Raw genomic sequence first — 8,348 nt, 5'->3', positions numbered from 1 at the left:
GTTCAGCTACCGCAGCAAGTAACAGATGAATCGATGTTGTCCTAATGCAGTAAAAGAGAGCAGGAGCGAGAGAGTGGGATTTTATCGGAATGAACAAGGGGGTTTTGCTTGCCTGGCACTTCTGAAGATAACATTGAGTCTCCATCAGTGTCAACGATCACATCATCGATACAATGTCTATCGGGGGGGGGGGGGGGAACAACACCGGCAACAGAAGGAAACACAATCAATGCAATGCACAATATGATGCATGCTATGACATGGCAACATGCTGGTGTTTTGAGCTAATGCATCTAGCAACAAGTTAAATGGAGTTGGTTTGAATCCTAGGTTCAAATTCAAACTCCATATGTGATTATTTAAATGCCATTCACTTCATTTGTTCTAAACAGTAGTGATAAGTTGTTCTAACATGCATGAAAATGGTACAGATGGATTCCTTGAATTTTTCTGATAATTTTTCATATATAAATTATTTAATTTGGAGTTACAGTTAATTTTCTATGATTTATTGAAGTTTATACAATTTTCTGGAATTTCCTGATTATTTTTAAATCCAGAAAATACTTATTGCGTCAGCCTGATGTCATGATGACGTCAGCAGGTCAACGTGGCACAGTCCGGTCAACCCCTGACCGGTGGGTCCCGAGTGTCAGCGTCTAATTAAACTAACCTAGCTTAGTTAAACTAACCTAACCTAATGAGCTGGGCGGGGCCCGCAGGTCAGTGAGAGAGAGGGGGTCAAACCCGGGTCAAACTCGCCGGAGTTGACCCGAGGCTCGTCGCCGGCGAGGCCAGGGACGGCGGAGAGCGTCGGGATTCGCCCTCCGATGACCAAAAGAGCGGCGGAGGGGCTCTACGGGATGCCCAGGCTCGCGCGCATCTAACCGGGCCATCGGAAGAAGCTAGGGTGGCCGGAGGCGACGGCAATCATAACGACGGCAGCGACCGGAGTTCGGGTGGTGGCGGGTTTGGCGCTACGAGCGGTGGTTTGGTGCGCTGAGGGCACTGGGGAGAAGCTCTTGCTCCTACGCATCCAAAGGAACGGACGGAAGGCCGCGAGGTGGCCGGAGTTGAGCACGGCGTCGACCTCGGCGGCGGCCGGAGCTCGGGCGAGCTCGGGGTCGGGGTTAGGGAGCACAGCAGAGGGTGCGGATGGGTGCTATGGCCTCCTGGGGGTGCACTGAGCACGGCTGTGTGCTCGGTTGCAGCTCTAGGCAACCGTGGCTACGGCAGTGACATGGCCGGCGGCGAATAGCTCTCGGCTCCGGTGGTAGATGCGGCTAGGGGGCGAATTTGGCAACGAGGCATGGGGGAAATGATGCAGCGGCTCACCGCGGTTCTTCTGGTGCTGCTGGTGAGGCAGGGGAGGCACGGGGTCCGGCGAATCGACGGCGGGGATCACCGGCACCCGAGGTCGGAAATGGCGGCGTTGGAGATGCAGCAGAGCTTCTGGCGCCGTGTGACTCGATGGAGAGGACGACGACGTCGTGGCGGAGCTCGGGATCACGTCGGAGAGGTGGGGCAGTGGCTGTGGGTGCGGGGTTACGGCAGCGCGTCCATGGAGGCTTCGGCCATGGCGGGGAAACGGGCGAGGAGAGGCGTAGGGGGGCGAATGGGAGGCCGGATCGATCGGGGCGGCACCGAGGAGGAAGACCCGCGGCGTTGCGCTGTCCCGAGGACGCAGGCAGGCAGGCAGGTGGCGTGGCAGCACGGCCGTGCGCGCGCGTCGGGCATGCGCTCGGCGTCCGACTGGCGCGGTGGAGACGACGACTGGCAGTTGGGCCAGTGGGCCGCACTGCTGGGCTGGGTAAGTGGCCAGGTATCCTCTCTCTCTATCTCCCTTTTTCTAATATCTCAGTTTTCTATTATTCTGTAAATTTAGGGCTTTATTAAAAATACTCAGACACTCTCAAAAATCATGAAACTAATCATGGCTACTGTTTAGAATATATCCAACAGTAAACATTTTAGTTTATGATTATTTGAGCATTTGAAATATTTAATAGCATTTAAATGCCCAAATGCAAATACTATATAATTTAATTCAAAAATCCAGGAATAGCCTATAAATATGTTCATCATTTTTGGAAGAGGTTTTCACCTTTAACAGAAATTATGAACATTTCCAAAGGGCATTCTGGGTTATTGAAAATATTTTTATTGAACCTAGTTAAATTTCATTTGGTGCTAGGGTTTCAACAATCCCCATTTCAAATTTCTTTGGAATTTAAACATGATGGCATGATGAACAAGCAAAGTCAAGCAAGGGCTGAACTGGGGCTGTGATAACTCACCCCCACTAAACAAAAATCTCGTCCCGAGATTCAAGCGTAGGGTAAGGTGAAGGGGGAGCGCAACTAGCACAATCTTCACGATACAGGTTGCACTTCAAATGAACGTTGATTTGAACACCATCTTTGTCTTGTCGTCTTGCTCTGAGAAATCCTGCCAACATGACCTGGAGGGAAAAGACTCTAGAAGGGTCGATCTTCTCGAAGATCGAACAACTCACGGAATGAGACATAGCAACATCTCTTGAGCTGGGAGACGAAGCACAGATCTGAAGAAATGGAGTGAGACAGATGACGAGGGTTTACTAGGTAGACAACAATTTCACGCTTAAGAAGGTGGTAAACGATTGTCAACGTAGCGAGGAGTTGAGTTGCCATGATACCATAACGATACACCTTAGGGAAGGTGACTCGTAGAGATATCCCCTTAAGTGGCAAAAAGAATTACTTTTGATTCAGAGATCATTGAAACTCTTTAAACCAGCCTAAGACAATTCTCGAGCGATCGTTTGGAGGGGGTCGGTAGAATGGCATACTCGGATTTGGATGATGTGGATTACCTTGTTGAAGACAACGTAATGGATGAATTTGCTTATCACCGGAGATGGATGAGACCCGTGGTAGAATGGCACATTGACGGTGCAAGCTGGGAACAAAATGCAAATGCTGGGAATGATTCTGGTAACTGGGGAAGAACCCAACACTAGAGAGTTAATTCACTGGTTGAAAAGGTCATAGCATTTCCGAGGAAACTGAGAGCAAACCCAGTTAGTGCCGATGATAACACATAGCGCTTGTGCGTGCTCTCAAGAACTTGAGCATTTCCACATTCATCAAGGTTTTACCAACATCCGTGTCAAGGATCCTGGCAACACAACATACTACCATGATGAATAGCGATGGACGATGCAGATGCGAAGGAGGATAACACTTTCTCAGATTTCACCTTAGCGAGGCCAAGCAAATAAAATCTGGATGATCGACCGAGAGACATTTAGCACTCCGCTTCTAATGTTCTCCTTGATGTGCTAGTGTATCCCATTCATAGATATGGTTTGATAACTAGAACATCAAGTAAAAGGTCGGACTTCGGGATCTCAAAAATCCATAGGGCAACTAGGGAGTAAATCCTACGAAATCCCTATGGAGAGGTGGCCAACTTCCTCAATCAAGATATTATAATAACAGGTCTTCCGGCTGGGTGTGTTGGCCACGACATCCACTTTACCGGTTATCGCGTGACCAATATTATAATTCTTGAGAAATATTCCAACCATCATATCTGCCTAAGATTCAGATCTGGTTGGTGTCAGGATATTCCAGACTCATCGAGTCTAGGAAGAAAAATGGAAGTTTGCAACACGAATCGACGAGATGACGTTGCGAGATTCTCGGGGAATGAACTACGATAGCAAGCTCCAAAACATGAGCTGGTTCTGCTGCAAACATGTGAACACGTTGTCCCAGACAAACATGACCACGTGGTAGTCTTATAATAAAACACTACCGAGTTCTGGAGGGGGAACCATCAACGAGGGTATCGAAGTTCTTTCATAAGTCCGGATTAGCTCTTATGAAGAAACTCCTTCTCCTTGAACAAATCAATCAGTGGCTTGGTGTGCTAGGGATACATATAGATTGAAGGTTGCAAGTCTTCAAACCACAGCATTCTTCGCACGTGTGCATGACTGATTTGGAATGATTCCAAAGAAAGCAACATTGACTTTCTCGAATCCACGGCGGCAACTTGCATCAGATGCACATGAATTAAAGGAAGTCACTACCTTCATCCAAACATATGCTTCATGAGCTAGCATGAACAAATGCTTTCAAAAGTTTCCAACACTAGCTTAATGATTAACAAAATCATGGAGGAGATAAGGATGTTGTCAATGGGCTCAACAACAATTCATCTAGGTTTCCTTTTAAAAGGAATTCCATAGTTAAGTGAACACGGTGATAGCATTGGTCAGACCAAAGATGTAATGGTGCATGCTCGGGGGATCAACCACGAATAGGACAACATTACGAGCATCGTTGGTACTGATTTGATTTGACGATAGCCCACACTCAAATCAAAGGATTGATAAGACAATAGGTCCAGCAACTGATCACAGGGACCAATCGATGAAGATATCATCTTTCCTCAACACACACTACACAAGAATATCCCTTTGGAACGAATTAAGTCAGGCAAGCTTTTATCTTCCAACCCTCCAAGTTGTCGTTTAGTTTAACCAACTAGCTCAGGGATATCTAACACCGATTCTTGGAGAGAAGGTGGTTCACAAGAAACCAACTTGATCACGAGCTCAACATAGCGGTCAGGTGACAACCGGGTAATACTTCCGAGAAGATCTTCGGAAATCACGAACCACCGATATGTTACCAAGCTCGAGAACAATCTTGCTTTTCAGGGCAAGATGATATGATCAAATGAGCGAGGACTTGATAAAATCCTACTCATCAATCGAAGAGTGCACCAGGAAATAAGGACTAGGTAGCACGATCAGTCTTAGAAGGATGATTCAAAAACCAACATACTAGGAATAAGATTATTGTCCATTAACTACCAAGCAATGGGGTTGCTAGGAGTATTGAGTTCACACATCACAATTCATTTGTCGGTATTCCGGTTGCATCAACACGAGGGCCGAGGAATGACTAATGATGGTGAGAAGTATCACTACGTCAAAATTCATGAGAGTTGGTGCAGTTCTCATGACAATTCTGACATAAAGGGGGTAATACTCCAAGGTAGAACAGAACCAAAAGCTGGATTGGCATTTGATCTGCGGAATACAATTACTTTGACCCAATCCTAGATATGGAAGAGGTACTGGAGTTTGTTTCTCCTAGTCATTCCGCGATAGAATGGCTTGACGGACCACAAGAGTAATAGGCATCGATAAACGAACGCACACATACTCTTGACTATCAATTGATAGACGAGGGTCAGAGGACAACTAAAGAGGGACAACTCAAAGGAACATACGATTTTCTGAGTTGTGGATGCATGGTTTAGCATGTTGAACCAAGTTCAACATGTTTCTTCTGGATAACCCATGCAAAAAGGTTGAGCTGGCAGAGTCACAATATAGCATGGAGAACTCATCAAGAATAATCCTGTTGTGATATTTCAGTTCAACGAGGAACTTCTGCCATAAGTAGTTCATGGTATTTGGAAGAAGAAGATACCACGGACTTCAAGGACTATCGCAAAGGTTACTAATATCCTAAAGGCACTAGAAATTGCTATCAACATGAAGTTGGTAGAGTGAATCTCGGGTTCAAGAACCCAGGAACAGAATACCTACTACTAAGTAGCATCACGGGATGCTTTCGAGAATGATGGCCAGAATCATCACACTGGGAACACAAATCATGGCTAAATTACTAGATGATCCCCTAAGACACCTAGGGTCATAATAATATCTCCAACATATATGTCAAGGTAATGGAGTACCTCAACTCACTGATTAGTGTGGTTAATCTGGCCTATGGGAACATTGAAACGGGAAGAAAGGATTTGCAAATGCATCAGACTACTTAGAAACCTGGGATGACTCGGACAGCATAACGGCTGTAAATGCTCAAAAGATTTGAGACAATCACAAAAAATGGTGGCATAACCACTCAGAAGCACAATATCAAGGTTTCGAGATCATCAGTTAACATACAGAAGTAGTAGGAACTGGACTCAAGCTTAAATCGAACAATCTTATAAGTCTACAGACTAGTAATACATGATCCTGATAGAAAGAAGAGAAAGCCTAGTTTCTTAACCCCGTAGGAAAGATAAGATGACTCAGATCAGAAGGGCATGAGGTATAAGGAGTAAAAAGAGCCTTACGTTCCATCCCACAATCAATTCCCTTATATAACTAAAGAATTTCTAGACTCAACTTCGACCAGTTTGGCTTGGTAATCCTACAGGCAGTCAAGCTCTGATACCAACGCTGTCAGGACCCCGACTCAATGCCACATCGATCTAGCATGTAACACCTCATATCACTTTGCGGCCTCACGCACGGTATTCCCACGGGTGTCGCCTTACCTTAGCCCGGGACCGTTTGCGCCTTTTGGCACACGTATATGACAGTGTCGCTAGCATCCATATGATAAGGAGCCCGGGCTGACATGGCTAGTCGTAAACCCAGAGTGGCACAGACTTACAGGGACAGGCATCCATGACCCAGCATCGAACGTGTCGGTCATCAGCGAGTGAAACCAGGCTGTAGCACTGGGCTAGCAGGACTCCGGTGAACCGGGCTGTAGCGGGCTAACAAGACTCCGGTATTCATCGCGTGACATTTCCCCGAAGGGACAGACACAGGAACGAAGAAGGACACATGCCGGCCAGCCTAAGTGTTCCGGAGCAGTAGCAAGCTACCATGGCTCGGTGGAAACACTAGGAGACATTTCCCCGTAAGAGAGGCTACTAAAGATAAACAACTAGATGGTCAGATCCCACACATACCAAGCATTTCAATAACATACACACAATATGCTCGATATGTGCAACTACAACATGGCATCACAACATGACTCTACGACTCAAGTAATTTATTCAATAGGCTCCGAGGAGCGAGATATTACAAACAGGGGTCTCACGACCCAACATTCAGAGCATACACGTCAAAGCACAAGCGGAAGCTATCATGTCTGAGTACAGACATCTATAAATGAAAAAGGTTGAGAAGCCTGACTATCTATCAGATCCTGCCGAGGGCACAAGATCGTAGCTGAGGTAACAAGCTAAACGTCGAAGTCCACGCGGAACTACTAGCGAGACCGAAGTCTCTCTGCAAAAAACATAAAATAGGCAAACGTGAGTACAAATGTACCCAGCAAGACTTACATCAGAACTAACTACATATGCATCATTATCAACAAAGGGGATGGTGGGGTTTAACTGCAGCAAGCCAGCTTGACTCGGTGGCTATCCTAAACTACGACTGCGAGTAACTCTTTTGAGGTGGCGCACACGAGTCCACATATTCACCATATCAATACACCACTATGGATCCGCTCCCGTCTCCCTACGAGAACGCCATCCATAGCACTCACGCTTATCTTGCGTATTTTAGAGTATCCACTTTCACTTGTCTATGAACTGATATAAGCAACCCAGAAGTCCTTTACCGCGGACACGGCTATTCGAATAGATGATGTTAACCCTGCAGGGGTGTACTTCTTCATACATGTTTCCACCACTTAGCGTCTGCACACGACATGTGCTCGGCAGACTTCAAGCGAAAGCCGACGTGGGTGTAGACCACGACCTACCTAAACACTCAAGTCTCTAGTCCAGGTTTATCGCCTATTCGGGTTCCATCCATGAGGAGATCCGGCCGGAGTTTCGCTCAGAGCCCCAAACGATGTGAACAGGGTTCCGTGACACCAAACGGGCGCCCGGTATACCCGGCCACGTGCCTACCGCATCACAGCCCACCCCTACGGTCAGCGCTGTCCACGGCCTCCAGCATACTACAAACACCAGAAACTACTTGCAACTCCTGGACAGAGGACAAGGGTGAATAAGAAGTCGAGCGGGGTCATATTTCAGGGCCCAATGTATGGTAGTAGCTGAATCATGGATCACAAACACAGAACTCAGTTCCTGAGGACGGCTGCAATGAGACAACCCACCATGTACTCCTACATGGCCTCTCACCGCTACCTTTACCAAATCGTGTTCACACACTTAGCTCACGCACAGTAGAACATGTTCACACACCTCTGATTCATCCCCGATGAATCAGACCTGACTCAACTCTAAGCAGTAGCAGGCATGACAAACAAGCATGAATGAGTAGGCACAACAGGGCTCAAACAACTCCTACTCATGCTAGTGGGTTTCATCTATTTACTGTGGCAATGACAGGTCATGCAGAGGATAAAGGGGTTCAACTACCGCAGCATGTAACAGTTGAATCGGTGTTGTCCTAATGCAGTAAAAGAGAGCAGGAGCGAGAGAGTGGGATTGTATCAGAATGAACAAGGGGGTTTTGCTTGCCTGGCACTTCTGAAGATAACATTGAGTCTTCATCA

The sequence above is a fragment of the Triticum aestivum genome, chromosome 3B, assembly GCF_018294505.1.
Source record: "Triticum aestivum cultivar Chinese Spring chromosome 3B, IWGSC CS RefSeq v2.1, whole genome shotgun sequence".
In the NCBI taxonomy this organism is placed as follows: Eukaryota; Viridiplantae; Streptophyta; class Magnoliopsida; order Poales; family Poaceae; genus Triticum; species Triticum aestivum.
Note: the sequence above shows the minus strand (reverse complement) of the source record.